An 18910-nucleotide genomic window follows, 5' to 3' on the forward strand; every position below is an offset into this window, starting at 1 on the left:
AGACCGAAAGTGTACAAGTAAAATCTATATTTATTGTTATTAAAGGTGGTTTTAAATCAACATAAAAACCCCTTTATAAAATCCCTTATACTTTAAGTTTTGTTAACTCCCTATGTGAGTCACTATAACTATACTAAGAGTAAGCGGTACTTTGTAATGTACCCCTTTTTGTATAAACCCGGTACTTTGTATTCGTACCCCATTTATATGAAGACCCGGTACTTTGTAATGTACCCCTTTTTGTATAAACCCGATACTTTGTATTCAAAAAGTTGAGATTGTCTGTCAGACAACCATGTAGCCATGCCAGGACCATTAGATGGATTGGCAACGATCATCTACTGTGCCATGGCCGAGGCCATGAAGTTCTGTTAATCACGCTATGGTTACATGGTCGTGGTTCATCAACCAGACATGGGTTTCTGTCTTCTTAGGAGTCAAGAATACAGAGGTACGAGCCTATACCAAGTGTTCATGAGTTGAGCACTTCTTTTCTTCATCATCCATCTACTGAAATCACTCAAGGTGAGTTCATACCCCTACATTTTCATTTTTTCTTATGTTTAAGGGGGGGGGGGAATACAAGTTAAAACACCAAGAACACAACTAAATTCTTCTAACAGCTTTCATCAGAAAAGTTGGACTCCATTCACGGACTGTTTTGGTCAACTTAAACATTTTTGTTTTCAAAACTGTACAAGGTGCAAGTAGTTCAAGTTCTTAGCTTTAAAATGGATACTTGCACATCTCCATAAGATTTTGCTACAATTTATGGTGATTTTTACAAAACTGCCTATCATTTCAAGAACCAATCCGGACCAGTCTGTGATTATGGACGTTTTCACCTAAGTTGGAGGTCACTAAAAATCGTGAGAAAATTTATGAACAAACTAGACTCATTTTCCAAACTCTCAGAATTTACGGATTCAGATTTGGACCATTGATGATTTTTCTACAAATTTTCTAAGAACAGTACTAAAATTGTTAACAACAGAAAAATGCTATCAACTTCATTACACCTTTTAACAAGTTGAGCAAGGTGTATATCTTTATGTGATTATACATTATTGCATTATATGACATTTTGTCTTAATATAAGGACATACAACAGTTAACAAATGGATTTTGCTAGATAAAGCATAAAAATAACAAATTGTTATAATCAAAGTACATCGATTACATAAAAACATTTGGATAAACTATGTTAAGTATAGTTTACATACATTACTACTACTACCCTTGTTTTGATGAACTATAATAGTTATAGTTAGGTTGCATATACATTAAAAACATTATGATAAACTATAATAGGTATAGTTTATGTTTCATTTACATTACGAACTTACTACAAAAGGTTATCATACAAATGGGGTATAAATACAAAGTACCGGTTTTAATACGAAAAGGGGTACAAATACAAAGTACCGGTTTCGTACAAAAAGGGGTACATTACAAAGTACCGGGTCTTCATATAAATGGGGTACGAATACAAAGTATTGGGTTTATACAAAAAGGGGTACATTACAAAGTACCGGGTCTTCATATAAATGGGGTACGAATACAAAGTACCGGGTTTATATAAAAAGGGGTACATTACAAAGTACCGGGTCTTCATATAAATGGGGTACGAATACAAAGTACCGGGTTTATACAAAAAGGGGTACATTACAAAGTACTGTGTCTTCATATAAATGGGGTACGAATACAAAGTACCGGGTTTATACAAAAAGGGGTACATTACAAAGTACCGGTTAATCTTAGTATAGTTATAGTGACTAACATAGGGAGTTAACAAAACTTAAAGTATAAGGGATTTTATAAAGGGGTTTTTATGTTGATTTAAAACCACCTTTAATAACAATAAATATAGATTTTACTTGTACACTTTCGGTCTCGGTACTTGAGATCACATAACACAAAACTCACACGCACATCCAGTCTTGGGTTTTAAGACTACATATTGTTCTTATAAGGAAAATGTTGGATTTTCTTGGTAACATACAACTCATTACAAAGAACGGCTTTTAAACTCTTACTTTCAAAAGCTTATGAACTCACCAACCTTTGTGTTGACACTTTTTCAAAACTACTTGTATTCTCAGGAATTCAGTGAAACAGGAAATCAACAACGTTTTGAGGATGAGACGATAAATCGTCAAACAGTTCTTTTTGTCATCATAATGTAATTGATTTGATTCATGTAAACATATGCTTTGGTGTAACTTTTCAATTATATTTATGATTGGTTGTATTTACTTTGAGCACTATTATACTCGTTGTTGTGATACTATACATGGAGTCCTCCACCCCCGGACGTTTCCACCATCCTTGGTTTGGGGGTGTGACAGATTCGAAGATCTAACACAAATATGACGATATTTGTGTAAGCAATCTATGATTGGAGTAGAAGGAAGTGTAATAATCATAAGGATGATGAAGATACTTACCAAAAGTAGAAGAAAAGCCATGGAAAATACCTTGGAAATCTCGAAATTGAGAGAGAAGAAATGAGAGAAAAGTGTTTGATCTTTTGGTGGAAATGAGAGAAAATGAGTGAAGTGAAGAGAGAGGGTGGATGTTCCAGCTCTAAGAACGTGGGAAATGGCTGAAAATGATGATAAAGTACATTGACATGACATAGGTATGGTGGAATGAGTGTGGCTGGTCATGGAGTGGGTGTGGGTGGTTGCTTGTGTCATAAACTAAAGAAAAGTCAACGCTCCACATCTTGTACTTCACCCACTAAATCTTGGATAAGATTTATCCCCAAAAACGTGATTAATTAATAAATATGGGGCCTTATATGTTAAAATAAAGTTTTGGGTGAAAACCCCGCGTTAAAATAATTAAAATCGGGCTTAGAACGCAAAATCAGTCGAAAACCGGGAAGAAAAGGCTTTTCTGCGAGGCCTCTCGCATGAGGGACCGAAGGTGCGAGGTTTCGCTCCTTTAGAGGGTGGGACCGAAGGCGAAGGTGGACTAGGAAGCGAAATGGACCGAAGGGTTTGGGTTCGGTTCGCGCGAGGTTCGGGTCCGAGAGGACCTTCGGGTTCGGTCCTTGCGAGGCTCGGTCCGAAAGGCAGGTTCGGTTCTTGGGGCGTCCGCTCAGCAGTTCGGTCCCTATAGGGGACTTTCGGCTCTAAGAGGCTTCGGCCCAAAAGGATGGGTTTCGGGTCCTTAAGCCTATTTTACTCGTTTTTACCCCGTTTTAAGCGGTTTTTGACCCGGTTAAGGGTCGGGATGGCCTGAAAGACTATAAAAAGTTAAAGGAACTTTTGAGAGAGATTTGGGAGAGATTTCACATACTTGGAGAGATTTCTCATACTTAGAGAGATTTGGGAGAGATTTGAGAGAGATTCTAAATAGAGAGAGATAGAGTGAAAACGATTGAGAGAGGTTTCGTGTGTGATATTTGTGAGTGTCCGGCTTCGCAACGCAAGGTCCGTAAAACCCGTTAAGCCATGTTTTAGTGTCGTATACACTCCCGATGAGTGTGCAATGGTGTGTTATCGCTTTGGTTCAATGTTTAGCATTATTAAGGCTACGAAAATTCAAACACACGAATTTTCCAAATGATGTTTTCTCATTAAAATAGCGCATTGAATAGTAATTACATAACGTGAACCCTAATATACAAGGGTTAATTTAGTTGATCGGTTTGACTTGTTGACTTTGTTTGACTTTGACTTGACCGAAATTTGACGGTTGTCACAATGGGATTCTGATGATAAAGGTGGTTATGATTTCGGGGTTTTCGAGGTCTCCATCTGAGATCCGAAATAACTTTGAGTTCGCTTGGTACCTATCTAGAAGACCAACATATGTTGTGTTATATATTCTAAAGATTAGGGGATGCTACACATCCAGTTGAACAGGTTTGAGATGTGGTTTGTCTGCAACATCATTTGGTGGTAGTTCGAACATTAACTGGGGGAGAAATGGCTATTTTGCTTGAAGGAACATGGCTATGTTTGAGTTTATGATTTCAGAAGAATAGGTCTTAGGGATTTGTGGTTCGAGTATGCGAAACTTTATTTCAGGATTTGGTCAGGACGGAGGTGCATAGTAAGTTATCGTTAGATGTATGTGTTCAGGAATGCAAGAGTCGTCTTCGCGACAAGAAAATGTTGGATAAGGATCTTTTTGTAAACAATGTTTGCTCTCGGAATGTCACTAAATAGATAAAGAGGCATTTGAGACGCTCAGGTAGAGCATCGAGTGCTGAGGGATTACTCAACTCGTTGAATAGATTTTTATCCTTGTGCTAGGGTGGGCAGTTATTGATCGTTAAATCAGCTTCAGAGTTTGGTATGTTTAGTTTCACATGGGTTTTTTCATTAGTGTATTAGGTTATTGGGTTAGTTGTCAATGGATTCTCGACCGTTGGTCATTTCGTTCATCATCAAAAGTGGAGGTTCTTCGAAAGTTTCGAGTTGTGTCAATTGAAGTTCAATGTATGTTGTGTCAAGTTCCATATGTTTTATATTTTATTTGGTTTCTGATTATGATTACCCTCAATTGTGGTGTGGAATTTTGGTTTATATTAGCCTCAAGTTTGGCAGTTGTCCTCGGTTATTGGAAGTTCGGATGTTTGGGTAGTGTTGTTCAGCTTTCCAGGTGTGACCTTGATCTACGTAGAATCTAATTTTTTTTTGGCATGTTGTTGTTGGATTAATGTCTAAGTCCATAACTATATTTGGTATTTACTTGACCCGACCGGACATGGTCCATTTGGGTTGCACTTCACCGACACAATTTATATGGATAGTCTTTTGAGAATAGTATATTTATGATTTATATTAATATATTATAAGTTCTAATATATTAATATGGAATGATATTATTTAATTAGTATTGATCAAGAATTAATTTAGAATTAATTAAGTGATCAAAAGGAACTAATTAAATATGGACTCTTATATATATGGAATGGGCCAAGTTCATTTAGGTTGGGCTAAGCTTTCATGGATGGTCCATGAAGCTTTTAACCCATGGATCCTATGTAAATGAAAGGTCATGGGTATTAGGGTTTACATGGATGTAACCCTAATCTTCCATAATATATAAAGGGGTCCTTGGCTCACAAAATTGGCACAAGTGTGTGAAAATAAGAGTGGGCCGATTTTAGTGTACATACATATTCTCTCAAGTTCTTCCAAGGTGTTTTGGTGATTTGTGATTCCATTTGAGGCTTCCACACTATTGGGGCTAAGCTCTTAAAGCTTGAAGACATCAAGCTACATCAAAAGGTATGTCATCTAACTAGAACTTTGTAGTATAGGTGCTTCATAATATGCTAGTTAGGATGAAACCTTGGAATAGTTAATATTTGCATGTATAATAGAGAAAACATAGATCCAAGGTTTATAGGGTTGCATGTACACCATATGAGTGTTAGAATGCTCAAAACCCAACAGTGGTATCAGAGCCATGGGTTGTTTTCTGTTATATTGATGCAAATGTTTTATTTTCAAGTTGAAAAAAAAGGAAAAAAAAAACATGACGTTTGTCAAATTTTAAGATAATTACTTGTTTTGTGAAAAACGAATTATTTGTAAAATTTGAATCATTTGTTATATGAGTTGAATTAGGTCAAATTTAGTAAAAGATAAAATGATATGATTATTTTATTAGTTTTAAAAGTTTGATCTAAATGTTTTAAGGAGTTACATATTTTATCATAAAATTTTGGAGCTCAAAAGTTTTTTTTTTTAAAGTTGTGATCTTAAGGGTTTTTGAAACTTCCATAAGTTATGGATATGAAAGTTTTTTTTTAAAAAAAAAAAAATTCATGGAGTTACAAAATTTGGTGTTAATTTTTTAAAGAATTCCATAACTTGTTCTTAAGTTATGGAACATGGAAAGTTTCATCATAAAACACCATTAATTCCATAAGTTATGGAATCCAAAGGTTTTCAAGAATTACAAAACTTGCCCTCAAGTTTTGGAATTTGAGAAAAGTTTTTTATGAAAAAAAGAATTGAATTCTAAAACTCTTGGGTTCATAACTTAAACAATTAATTAAATGGTTTTAATTTTGAGTTTAATAATAGGAATTATGATGTTTTGTTGAATAGTTCAAATTAACTCTTATGGACTTTATTAATAGTTAATAGATTAAACCACCAAGTATTTTAAATGTCTAAAATACACCCTTATAATATTATAATATTAAAAGTTTAATATATTATATGTATAAGAGCAAGTCGTCTTACCATTAGTAGGCCTCATTCACGAAGCCGGTCTATAAGGGGGGTATAAGGTTACTGCCTATAAAATGGCAGTTTAATGGGTGTCCACTCTCACTCACCGCTTCCTTGACCGGTGGAGGGTCGTTAGCCGAACAGGTAGGACAAGGACTATAATTCTCTCTTCATTATAAGTATAATGATAAATACTAAGTAACTAAACACTTATAAATTCCCAATCTTAGTTACTTAGGAAAATGTGAATAAGGTGCTAATCCATGAAATTACACTTTGCACTTTGTTTGAGCTGTTAGTGGAGCGTGTGTGGTTAACCGGCACACTAACCTGGACTTAACAAGGTAGGCAAAGGGTAACTTAATGTTTATCATAGTATCGTTGGAGCGTGTGTGGTTAACCGGCACATCGATTGAGGGGTAAATATTAAGGGTACCAAGTATATTTGCATGGTTACTTCACACCTTGTTTTGTGATCCTCGCATCCCAGTCACAAAACCTGAAGGGCACACTCGAGATTGAAACATGTCATTGAAAAGTTCAATGAATCTCAAAAGAATCTAGGAGTTTCAAAAACCAATTAAAACCTAATAATACATTTCGTTTATCTTGGTGGAAATTGGTGAATCGTCATTCACCTACCTTCAAATATTTTATTGCTTGGATTACGACATCCCTCTTCCAAGTTATAAAATAGTTTGTTGGGTCCTAGCCTTAATATATCATATTGGGTGTTATATTAAGGACTTAAATCAACTTTACGTGAATTTCTCCCATTGTTGATGTCTGGTTTAGACAACAATGATCTTCCCAAACCAAGCTTTCCTAATGAATATGACTTCCCGAGTTTGGCTCATGGAAGTCACACTTCTCTTCCTCCACCTCCTCCAATTATTCTCCCTAACCCACAAGTTCAAGGCCACTCAAGCCCTAATGGCAAGCAAGGTCTATGTGTGATCACATCTTAGAGATGAAATCACATATTGACAAGCCGGGAGAGTTGGGTGTCAAAGTCTTGAGAAAGTTGGATGTTCAATCACTTTCTAAGTCACATAGTGAGTTCCTTTGGGACTACTATGAAACAGACTATGACATGAACCTTAATGATCATATCTATTTTCTTGGTGCTGCTGAATCAGCAATGATTTGGAACGATAGTAAAGCTAATTTGATTAGAAGAGCAACTTCCCAAAAACTTTATGGACAGTGACAATGGTGACACTAGAAATCCAGAAAAGGCATTCTCTTCCCAATGGAAAGGGATTGGCCATAGTCAACCCGGTTGACCAAATGGTAAAGAGAAAGGCTAAGTCTGAGATAGTCCCATTACCAAAGGGTCCATATGTTTATTTTGCCGAAGGAAGGGGCGTTGATTGCAAAGCTGCCAAATTTACCTAAGGATGTTAAAGTCAATAAGTTTGACTCTACATCAGGTAGAGCCCATTATCTAACTCTGTTAAGTTTTATTCTGAGATCCTCATTACATGATGTGACTGGGTCACATGTTGATGTTTTAAGAATCAAAGAATAGAGAGAAATCTTAAAGGAAGTATATGTTGATTCTGATCGCGAAGGTGGATTTCGTTCGCATCAGAATTTTGAGCAGTTGCTTAAGAAGTTATGATATATTGCTAAGGAATAGATAACAACAATTTTCCATGTGGATTGTAAGGATAAGTTTTTCCGCAAAGTTTTAAAATAAAAGAAAATTGTTTAATTTTATTTATTTGAAGTATCCTTACAATGGCATTTGTGGAAAATTGTTGCTTATATGATTCCACTGACAGCAATATTGGAAAATGGATTTGATTCTTTCATTTGTGGTAGTGTCTACATTTACCAAATCAGGAAAGTTCCTCATCACCCAAGTTTCAATTGGACCGAAACTTGGAATCATGCAAGTTGAATAGTATGATGAATGAGAACTTTCAAGCATTGGAAAATCAAGACTAATTACTTGTTCACATGGATGTGTGAGTCAAGTGAAGGACTAAAGGGATCGAGTACACATTCTTGTGCACTGGTCATGTCCACCACAAAGCTCGTTAAGACTATTTGATTTACTAAAGTTTAGTAAATATGGTTATACTTATAAGTTTAAGTATAATTCTGAAACATTGGAAAAGTCTCAATGTATGGCAGAACGAATGGGAAGAATCAAATTAGGCAGAAAGATAAAAGTTTCTCAAATCTGAAAAGATGGGAGAGTACTTTAGTATCATGTTTGTGATCATCTTAAAGATTTAGAAATCATATCACAATTATTCCTCTAATGGTCATCTTAGTGCATTCTTATGACTAAGAAGAGGAGTCATGAATTGTTGAAATGGTTAGATCAGGAAGATGAGTCATACTTCGTTCCAAAACAATTCTTAGAGTCATACTCCAACATTGTAACTTGAGTGACATATCTTAAAGAAAGGTTTAAAACACTTGTCAAATGTGAGAGTAAAAGTGTCCTACTCTTGTACATTTGAAATTGGTAAGTTGTGATGTTTTGGATAAAACAAAGACCAACTAAGGCCAATTGTGTGAAATGTTTGTCTTGATAAAGAATCCGCACTATCTCTTGAATATTTGGCAAGATAGTCTTATATGTGAAGAGGATAGTGGGAGTCTTAAAGATCCTAAAAAGAATTTCAAGAACTAATCAAGAATAAAACCTGAGGTTCTTCACTAGCACACGACTTGAGGTTAATAACCTATCGTGTTGACATATTCTGTGCCCATTCCAGTTAAAGTTGGCTTTGCATAGGAGTTCTGAAAGTTCTCAATTGGTTGCATAACAACTTGGAAGCAATGGCAGGCCCTGTACTGCCAGGTGGCAAGAAGTTAAGATTGCATAAGTTCAGTCCATATGAGTTTGGATTTGTCATTATCCTTGTCTTGTGACTATGGTTTTGACGATTCACATGGATAAGAACACATACACCATAAAATATAAGGGTGATAAGGTTTCTCTCCGATTCATGAAAATGATGGTGAGGAAACACTTCCACCAAGTAGATTTGAAGCAGATGGCAAAAGGTCTAAACAATTGAGACTATGATTACGACATCCCTTTTCATAGTTCTGAAATTGTTTAGACACACATGCATGCTATCTAAGGAAAGGTGTATGATTTTGATAAAGTTTTATCAAAGCATCTCGTATCAGAAATCTGAACTTTGGTAAGAAAGTCAATAAAGTATTGATTTCTAGAAGTCCAGCTGATTTCTAAGTACATGTCAAAGCTAGTGGGAGCATAAGTGTTATGCTAATAATCATCATGTTAGTGGGAGCATGATAATTATTGTTAGTGTTGCAAGTTAGCAATGTTAATTATGGAAAACAAAAGTTTCAATCGTGAGGCTGCAGGGATTGAAAAAGTTGTTTTGCTATAATTAAGGGAGAGGATATACTTCATTTCAGTTCTAAAGGCTTAGATTGAGACCTTAATCATCTTTAGTCAAGAATATATATATGAATTTCAAGTTGGATTGGTTCAACTTAAGGAAATTCTATATATTGCGTTCTCAAAATTCAATTATGATTACGGCATCCCTCTTCATAGTCAAATTTTGAAAACATGGCAAATAAAAATATTGTAGCAAAAAACTGGTCTAGAATCATGTCTTTATGTGAGACATCATGAATCGTGTACCATTTGCTTTGGGTACAGGATCGATTGCATGTGCTATAATATTTGTCATTTCTAAATTTTTCCAAATGCCCAGAGGCATTAAGAAGGGAAAAGGTCTAGAATTGGATATGACTAAAATGATTAAGCAATTGTCGAGGACAATCTGAGGTTTACCAAAGATTGGTTGCTCATGGACAGTTGGAAGTATAGTGCTAATTTTGGAAGGACCATATTGACATATTCTGAAAAGAGGCATCTCTTATTCAGAAGTGATAGTCAAAATGAGAATATGGAGTTGTCTCCATAGGTGGAAGTTATATGTGTAAGATTAGAAAACTTAATGCAAGAAGCATGTCCAAAGCAATGTACTTTGAATATGAGACTTAGTTTCATTACAGGAATACCTTATAATGACTGTTGAAAAGTCTTTGTGACTTTGTACATATTCATTACAGGAGGGTCAGTGCATATAATTTTAAAATCTAAACAGATTTCGATAAATGATAGGAATTTGAAATTCTCACATTTTCCGATAAGGATTTGGGAGTGTGAAATTAGAATCATTGAAATTATGTTCAATTGGTTTATTTCACAAAGTAAGGATCATAGACAAACATAGATTGCATACTTGGTGTATGGCAAAGCTATTGTTTAAGAAAAACATAGTGTACATGCTTGGAGCATGGGACAACTAGTGTTTTTAATTCAAGTATAAAGTTGATAAAACCGAAACAATGAATAATGAGTAATCAGTATGGTGATAAATAAAAGTGTTTATTTATATTCATAGGGTTTGATACCATATTTGATTCATTTATTCTTGTGTTTCACTTTGCATGTTTTGACTTCCAGAATAACTAAGTCGCTCTTCCTGAATGATTAAGTTATTCAAACCATCCACAGTCGGTCATATGTTGGAAGTAGATATGAATCAAGACTGTCATGGGTTGGTTTGTAGAGGTCCAAGTTGGTGGAAAAAGTGGTGCTACAACACTCATGAGTGCTCATAAGTTCTGAGTATTGGATTCAACCCGCGCTCATTTGAATCAACTCATGGATTTTATCACGAGTGATCATGAGACGATAATATCATATATTCTTCAAACCTAGAGATATGAGTTGTTACTATGAGTTGGTTATACATTGATTGCACGAAAACGCATTTGGTAACTCGATGTTATAAAACGTGCCTTTGTGTATGATTCAACAAGTAGTAGAACAAGCCATATGAGTCGAAGTTTATCCATTCCTTTTACCTTCGGGATAAAAGCGATATCTGTGGGCCCCTCGATGATTTAGCAATGACACATGTGAGTGGTTGGCCAAGCCATGACTGATTTGATTAGTTCAATCAGTCAGTCATCATAAATCGAAAATCAGGAAACAACAAATGGACAGAGAGAATGATTATAATCCATGCCTTAGTCCATATGATATCTAGAATGAAGGAATATATGATCCCTTATCTAATGGACAAGTCATTGACAAGGTCAGAGTTCGACAGCGGCTTTAAGTGCTACGATTGCTAGTTAGGTTTTGAAGTCATACTCAATAATAGTTTTAGACTTATCCAAGTGGGAGACTGTTGGATTAATGTCTAAGTCCATAACTATATTTGGTATGTACTTGACCCGACCCGGCATGGTCCATTTGGGTTGCACTTCACCGACACAATTTATATGGATAGTCTTTTCAAAATAGTATATTTATGATTTATATTAATATATTATAAGTTCTAATATATTAATATGGACTCATATTATTTAATTAGTATTGATCAAGAATTAATTTAGAATTAATTAAGTGATCAAAAAGAACTAATTAAATATGGACTCTTATATATATGGAATGGGCCAAGTTCATTTAGGTTGGGCTAAGCTTTCATGGATGGTCCATGGAGCTTTTAACCCATGGATCCTATGTAAATGAAAGGTCATGGGTATTAGGGTTTACATGGATGTAACCCTAATCTTCCATAACATATAAAGGGGTCCTTGGCTCACAAAATTGGCACAAGTGTGTGAAAATAAGAGTAGGCCGATTTTAGTGTGCATACATATTTTCTCAAGTTCTTCCAAGGTGTTTTGGTGATTTGTGATTCCATTTGAGGCTTCCACACTATTGGGGCTAAGCTCTTAATGCTTTAAGACATCAAGCTACATCAAAAGGTACATCTAACTAGAACTTTGTAGTATAGGTGCTTCATAATATGCTAGTTAGGATGAAACCTTGGAATAGTTAATATCTGCATGTATAATAGAGAAAACATAGATCCAAGGTTTATAGGGTTGCATGTACACCATAGGAGTGTTAGAATGCTCAAAACCCAACAGTTGTGTCGGTAGGATTTGTAATAGGATTGATACGACTAAAGTTTTGGCAGCATTTCTAGATCATCTTGGGAGTTTTCTCCAGCTATTGCGTATAGGTAGGATCTGTTCAAATCCAATCGAGGCAGGGGATCTTGTATTGGTCGTTCATGAGGATGTTTCAGTTAATGGTTGAGGTTTATCATTTCGTTAAATTTGTGGCTACTTCACCCTTTGGGTAAGTTTGTAAGGATGAAAAGAGGGTAGTAGATCCAGGGTTGGTTATGTCTCTCCCCTTGGGGGTATACATTGTGATAGTGCCTCGATTATGCTCATGAGGGGTGCAAGTGGTCTGAGTAAGATAGCATGAGACCGTGTGGTTAGTATTATTAGCATGATTATCCTTTGGGTTATAGCCTTTGACTTGGAACAAGCGTGTAACCGTCCATCTCATTCTCGGGTTGTGTGCGACCATATTTTCGTCTAGTTTTACGTTGATATCAGTATGTGCTGTGAAGGGAATTATGCGTGATAGAAGGGTATGGACCATGTTGTTGTGTTCGGTTAGCATTGAGAGGGATGTTGATTGGGTTCCTGCAAGTTGGAGGATTGATGGTTGGGTATCGTTAGGCCCCTGTGGTGTTGGTCGAGAGTCTTCAGGCTATGGATATGATGACGAGAAGATCAATTTAGTGTCGTGAGATTATCGTTTAGTGCATATCTGGTGTCACGAGGTATCGTTAACCAATGGTTGTATGATTTATATGGGTAAGACCTGATAGTCTTTTGATTGAGACTCTTAGGTCTCAGATTGTTAGCTTTCTTGGCCTATTTGGGTGCTAGTGCATTGTGGGAGTCGGGAGATTTAGTGACCAACTAGTTTGGATCATGTTGGAAGTTAATGATTATTAGGAATAATAGTTGTGCTTCAGTAACCACTTGCAGAATGTTTGCATTACGAACTCTGTTTGATTGCAGGTTGTCTATCAGGAGTTCGGTTACCAATATTGGGCACCGGTTACAGAATCTCGAATCATGAAGCTCATTGTGAAATGTCTCGAGTGATTTGTCAGGTAGGGGTGCACCTGAGCCGACATGGGATTTGGATGCAACGTGAGAACTTTTGGATTGACCATCCTTATGCTCGTGGGATCAGAAGGTTGGTGATGACTTTTCAGGAAGTCAAGTGCGTATTTAAGGCTGTTAGGCGCAACCTCTGAATTAGGGATTTGGTGAAATTCACTATTGGTATATTCTGAGCATTCCTTCTATATATTAGAATAGTATTCCTAGTCTGAGACTAGGGAACGGTGCGATGAATGAATGGCCAGCAGTCCTTGGGAATAATTTTTAGGGTTTAAATATAACGGTTCACGTTTTTGGGAAGTTCCTGCTTTGGATGGCTATCACTGTGATATGAGGTCTTCCAGTTGGAAAGAGTAAGGTAGTTGTTTCAATTCTCAAACAGAGCAGTTGGGCTTCCTTCTTTGTTAGCGATTTCTGCCAAGTCGGGGCTTGGATGATACGTTTGGGATGATTCTTCAGTCTTAATAAGAATTTAGGAAGTTTGGATGTATAAGCGATTTTTGCCAAGTAGTAATGAATGATTTCGATGACAAAATCTAATTTAAGTGAGGGAGAGTTGTGAATCGTTTCATAATTCGGGGTCGTGACCCGAAGATCAGTTATCATAAAGCTTCATGCCTTGGGGAGAGAGAGATTTAGGCCCCTTTGGATGTGGGTAATGTAGATTAGGTGATCCGAGAGTTCTGTTGGTGCTTTGGATCCAAAGGGTATATATGTAAAGTGATAGATCGAGCCTTTAATGAATTTTGGATTTAAGTTCGGTAAGTTTTAAGACAATCGTGAGTTGATAGGGTTGTAGAGCTTCTCAACCCCTTTCAGTGGATATAAAGATCGTCCAAATCGGAGTAGAAACAAAGAAGTTATGACCGTTGAAGTTAGGGCAGTTTTGGGTTAAGCCGCATACACTGGGAATACTAGGGCATCCCTAGTACGTTGGGCGAAAATTGACTATGATGGACGTACGCGATCAGTGCCCAAACCATATTTTCATGGTTTGAGCCATATTTAAGCTCCTTAACTCCCCCAAACCCATTCCATTCTCGGCCTCCACCTCTCCAACACCCTCTCTTGTAACCCTAACCCTTGATTGAGCCTTGTAAGCAAAAATAAAGTGTTTTTAAGTGCTTTAGAGTGTTCTTGGAGCACCTTGGAGAATAAGAAACTCATTGAAGAAGTATTGGTTGCATTGGAGCTTGTAGATCCAGACTTTGTTCACCTTGATCTTTCTTCTAGAGGTATAATGTTTGAATCTAGATGATGAAATTGTTAGATGTAGCTAGTTTTGGGTGTTATGAGCTTGTGGTCACTTTAAGTGCATAAAGTTTAGATCTTGAAAGTTTGTGACCTTGTTATAGAAAAAGTTGGAAACTTTATCTATCTAAACATCATTTTGATTCAGATCTGAAGGTTGGAGACTTGTACTTAATGGATTAAGTTGACAAAGATGCACTTTTGGGTCCCTTTGAGAATTAAAGACTAGATCTTGTTTGTTGGGGCCATTCTAACGGATAAAGTTGGAAACTTTAACAATTATGGAGCTATTATGATCCATAACAATGTGATCTTGGCCCTTATACCCTTCTATACACGAGGTGTGTTGTTTTATTGGGTTAAGAACATGGGTTTTTGGACATTAAGCACCTTATAGCCATGCAAAGTCATAAAGTTGGAAACTTTATGACTTAGGACATCGTTTTGGGCTTGTATCTGAGTTTTGGATGTAAGGGATTAATGAAATAAGCTCTTAATGGAGTTTTGGGACTGGGCTGCGTACGTTGGGCGTACCTGGTGCTACACTGCGCGTATGCGGTCAACATTCCGCTTTTGGTCAATATCAGAGTACGTTGGGCGTACTCTCTTTGTACGCAGGGCGTACTCTACTGGGAAGAAATATTGACTTTTGGACCTTGACCATCGATTTTGATTTTGACCAGGGTCGAGCAAGTTTGACCTAAGGGCATTTTAGGTAATTTCATTTATAGTTTGAGATTTGGGTTCCTATTAGTTGTATAGCTGACCGGTAGAGATAGCTTTAGAGTAGTGATCGGTGAAACTATTCTTTCAAACAGTGAGGTAAGTTTTCTCATTATATCCATGGATCGAAGGCACCAATGCCATCCCGTTACTTGTTACGTGGAATGGTAGTTGTTTCTGTGATGCTTGCATGAAAGACCAGGATCTGGCCCCTGACAATTGTACGAAAGTCCGTGATTTGGCCCTTAGAAATTATACGAAAGACTAGGATCTGGCCCCTGGCAGTTGTATGAAAGACCAGGATCTGGCCCTTGACAGCTGTATTTAAGACCTAGATTTAGCCCTCGACACTGCAAGGAAAGACCAAGGAGGTAGCCCATGACACATGTATGTTTTGGTATGTGGTATTTTTGGGAACTGACTAAGCTTTGTTCTTACGGTTTCATATTTACGGTTTCAGGTACTTTTGGTTCTAAATGGAAGGGCCCGGCGTGATTGCACAACATCCCCCAAATTTTACCGCATTGACAATTAATGATATTACTCTGATGTTTAAATATTATATTCACTTTGATTGGTTTTGGAACAACTCATTGGATTTTCGAGACGTGACAGGTTAAAAGAAAAAGAAACAAGAAGAATAGCCAAAATAAGTACACGAAGAAGCGGTTAAAGAGATTGTACCCACAGAGACTGGTAAAGGGGTACTCAAAAGAACTAAGAAATCTACTAAGACGCCTTATAATTCAGAAACCACGAAACCCACAGAAGAGCCAATATTTTGAAACAGTTGAGCCAATAGCTGAGAAAATTCCAATGGAGAATCATGGTCATAGTATAGCTACAATTACATAAGAAGGTGAATCGGCTGCGAAAGAGAAGTGATTTGGATGTGGTTCACAAATTCTAGAAGCGAAAGCAAACACCTGTTGAGTATAAGAAAGTGGATGTAGTTGTCAAATCAGATCATGTCAATGATCATACCGATAATGGAATGGGAGGTTCATTTCATGTGTCACCACGAATGGATACCTCTGTCAAGTCGATTTTTGAGGAGATAAGTAATCCTAATGTCAACGCAAATATATATCTGATACATATGTAAACATCAACTCTAGTGCACAACAAACTACAAAAATCCTTGAGCAGATGAAAGTCATATCACTTAGGGGTTCGAAAACTGAGTCCAATTTGGAGGAGGTCGAAACTCCAGACATCACTGTGAACTTATCTAATAAGGACACAAATGTCAATATGGGTGAAGGTATAACGATTATTGAAACCACTACTACCACTACAGTCAAAACAACTGTTGTTCCTCCACCACAACCATATTTTCTCCACCACCTACACCAGTTACTCCACCTTTGTCTACTACTGTAATTTCTCCAACTTTTGTTGGTGTAATGCAAGAACCTATTGCAACACTTTTCTCTTCTCAATCAACAGACCATGAGAAAATCATTACATAATCTGAAGTAGATAAAGATGATGTCATGGTTTCCTTTGCTGAGTCATAATTCAATCCTGATGAAGAAGATATACTTGATGATTTGATCATGTCAGGTAGACAATTCGTGATTCTAAACTCTAAGATATAGTCGATACTTCAATTTTCGGCTGATACTGGAAGCAAGAATTCAGTTAGTGGTGTTTAATTAGAATATATTTTGAAGTCTCAAGAGTCTCGATGGAAACCGTTTATTGAAAATGTTGATAAAAGATATGAAGACAAGATGGACACTTAATCAAGAAATTTTGGTCATGAACTTTCGAAACTTCGTGATGGGGCCAAAGAACGTCATGATTTTTTTGAGAAAAAAGTGTCTGATACAAAGGCTTCTCTTGAGCATCATATTAATGAGCTTAAAACCTTGATGGCTAAAGAGGTTAAAAAGTTAGATGATAGGTACATTTTTTTGCATAAAAAGGTTGATGTTGTAGCTAAAGCAACAATTCGTCTGATCGAAGATATCACTACTTTTAACAAAGATTATTTGCAGGATCAAAAAGTTAAGTCTGAGAAGGATGACAAGGTGTTTGAGAAAGTTGAAGTATTCTTATCTGACTTTAAAGAGACATTATAAAGTCGATCTTTCATTAAAAATCTTCTATTTCTCAAGAGTCCATTTCTGCTATGGTTTTGAATATTGAGTCAAGTATCAAGGCTAAGTTGGCTCTGGTCCTGAATTTGGTACTTCAACTACCCATCAATGTTGAACGTTCTATGTACCTTTCACAAGGAGGGGGATAGCGGTGTTGGTAGTGGTTCGTCGAAGGGATCTGGTGAAGAGTCAGGAGTAGTTGTGGGGAAAGTCATTTCTATGAAAATTCCAACGACAATACCATTGAAGCCAGTTATCACATCATCATCAACAACCACTATAACAAGGAATGATGAATAATCGAAAGTACAAAGAATAAAAGGAATTTCGATTAATGAAGGAGCTGGAGGTTCAAGTTCAACTCTTGTCAAATCTACCTCAAATGTTGATCCCAAAGACAAAGGGAAAAACATTCAATTTGAACAAACTGGAGAGGAGAAGAAAAGATTACAAGCAATAAATTTGGAGAAGCAAAGGCAAATTAACAGCATTTTGAGAAAATGGGTGAATGATCCACTAGGCATAAACAAAGGTGATCCTAACAAGTAATGGTGTTACGACATGATTGAAATTGCTATTCTTGGTAAAAATGATGAATTTCTAAAAAATCCAAAGAATATATATGAAATCGAGAACTTAGAATCTAATTTACTTGATTTCCCAATAAATCATATGTTGTTCACATATTCTCAGTTCAAGATTGCTGACAAATTAAATGATAAAGACGAATATAAAAGATTGAAGATTTGCTTTCATGCAGTCTTGGGAAAAAGTGAAGATGAAGTATGGTCATTGGTGAAGATAGTGAAAGTAATGATGGTAGTGCCTAATATATTGTTCGAATGATTGTTGCGAAACTTTATTTATGTTGTGGTAAGGGAAAATAACGTGGTGGTCGAATTCAAAATTGCATACTTTCCTTTGATGCATTTAATTTATCTCTTCACTATATCAAATATTTTGAGCAACGTTGATATATCGAAAGTGGCAGAGGCAAATAGAAATGCATTCGTTGTTGGATTTGGTCACATAAAGGAATTTCTTGATAGCTATTATGAGTATTTGGCTATTACTGATATAGAATTTGCCTTGGCTATAAAAAAGATTTCAAAAAAGTACCCCAATCATTGTTGAAGGAAAGGATGACTACTGATAAGTTTGAAGATGGTGAAATTATTCAAAATCCTTTTGGCATAGTTTTTCATGGAAAGAACAAGAAGGGCAAGCTTACCAAATTTGTGTTGCAAGTGAGTGATATTGAGAGATACACGAACTCTCATTTTACTAATTTGTTAATCTGTTTCAATAATTGCAAAAAGAATGATAATGAACATAAAGAAGAGATCAGAAAAATCATTCTTTGGTTTATGGAGATTCGAAGGGAGCTGTTACAGACAATGAAGATGATAGCTTTAAGATTCGACTATTCTCATTAAGGGGGAGATTGTAGAATCGGAAGTTTTAATGAGAGTCGAAATCTATATATTTAGTTTTGTGTTTGTATGTAACGAAAGCTGTGTACTTTTGTTACCTAAGCTATTTACAAGGCAACTTAGTGTATTGATATGTGATGTCGAGTCCTTTTATTTTTTTGTATATCTAACATATCCT

The 18910-nt window shown here is 36.3% G+C and overlaps 1 pseudogene; it reads right to left on the bottom strand.

Moving 5' to 3' along the window:
- Positions 1–279: 279 nt before the first annotated feature.
- Positions 280–476, bottom strand: LOC145110565 (small nucleolar RNA U3; annotated as a pseudogene).
- Positions 477–18910: the final 18434 nt, after the last annotated feature.

The sequence above is a fragment of the Lactuca virosa genome, chromosome 4 (genome assembly GCF_052849685.1).
Source record: "Lactuca virosa cultivar CGN04683 chromosome 4, Lactuca_virosa_CGN04683_v6, whole genome shotgun sequence".
NCBI lineage: Eukaryota > Viridiplantae > Streptophyta > Magnoliopsida > Asterales > Asteraceae > Lactuca > Lactuca virosa.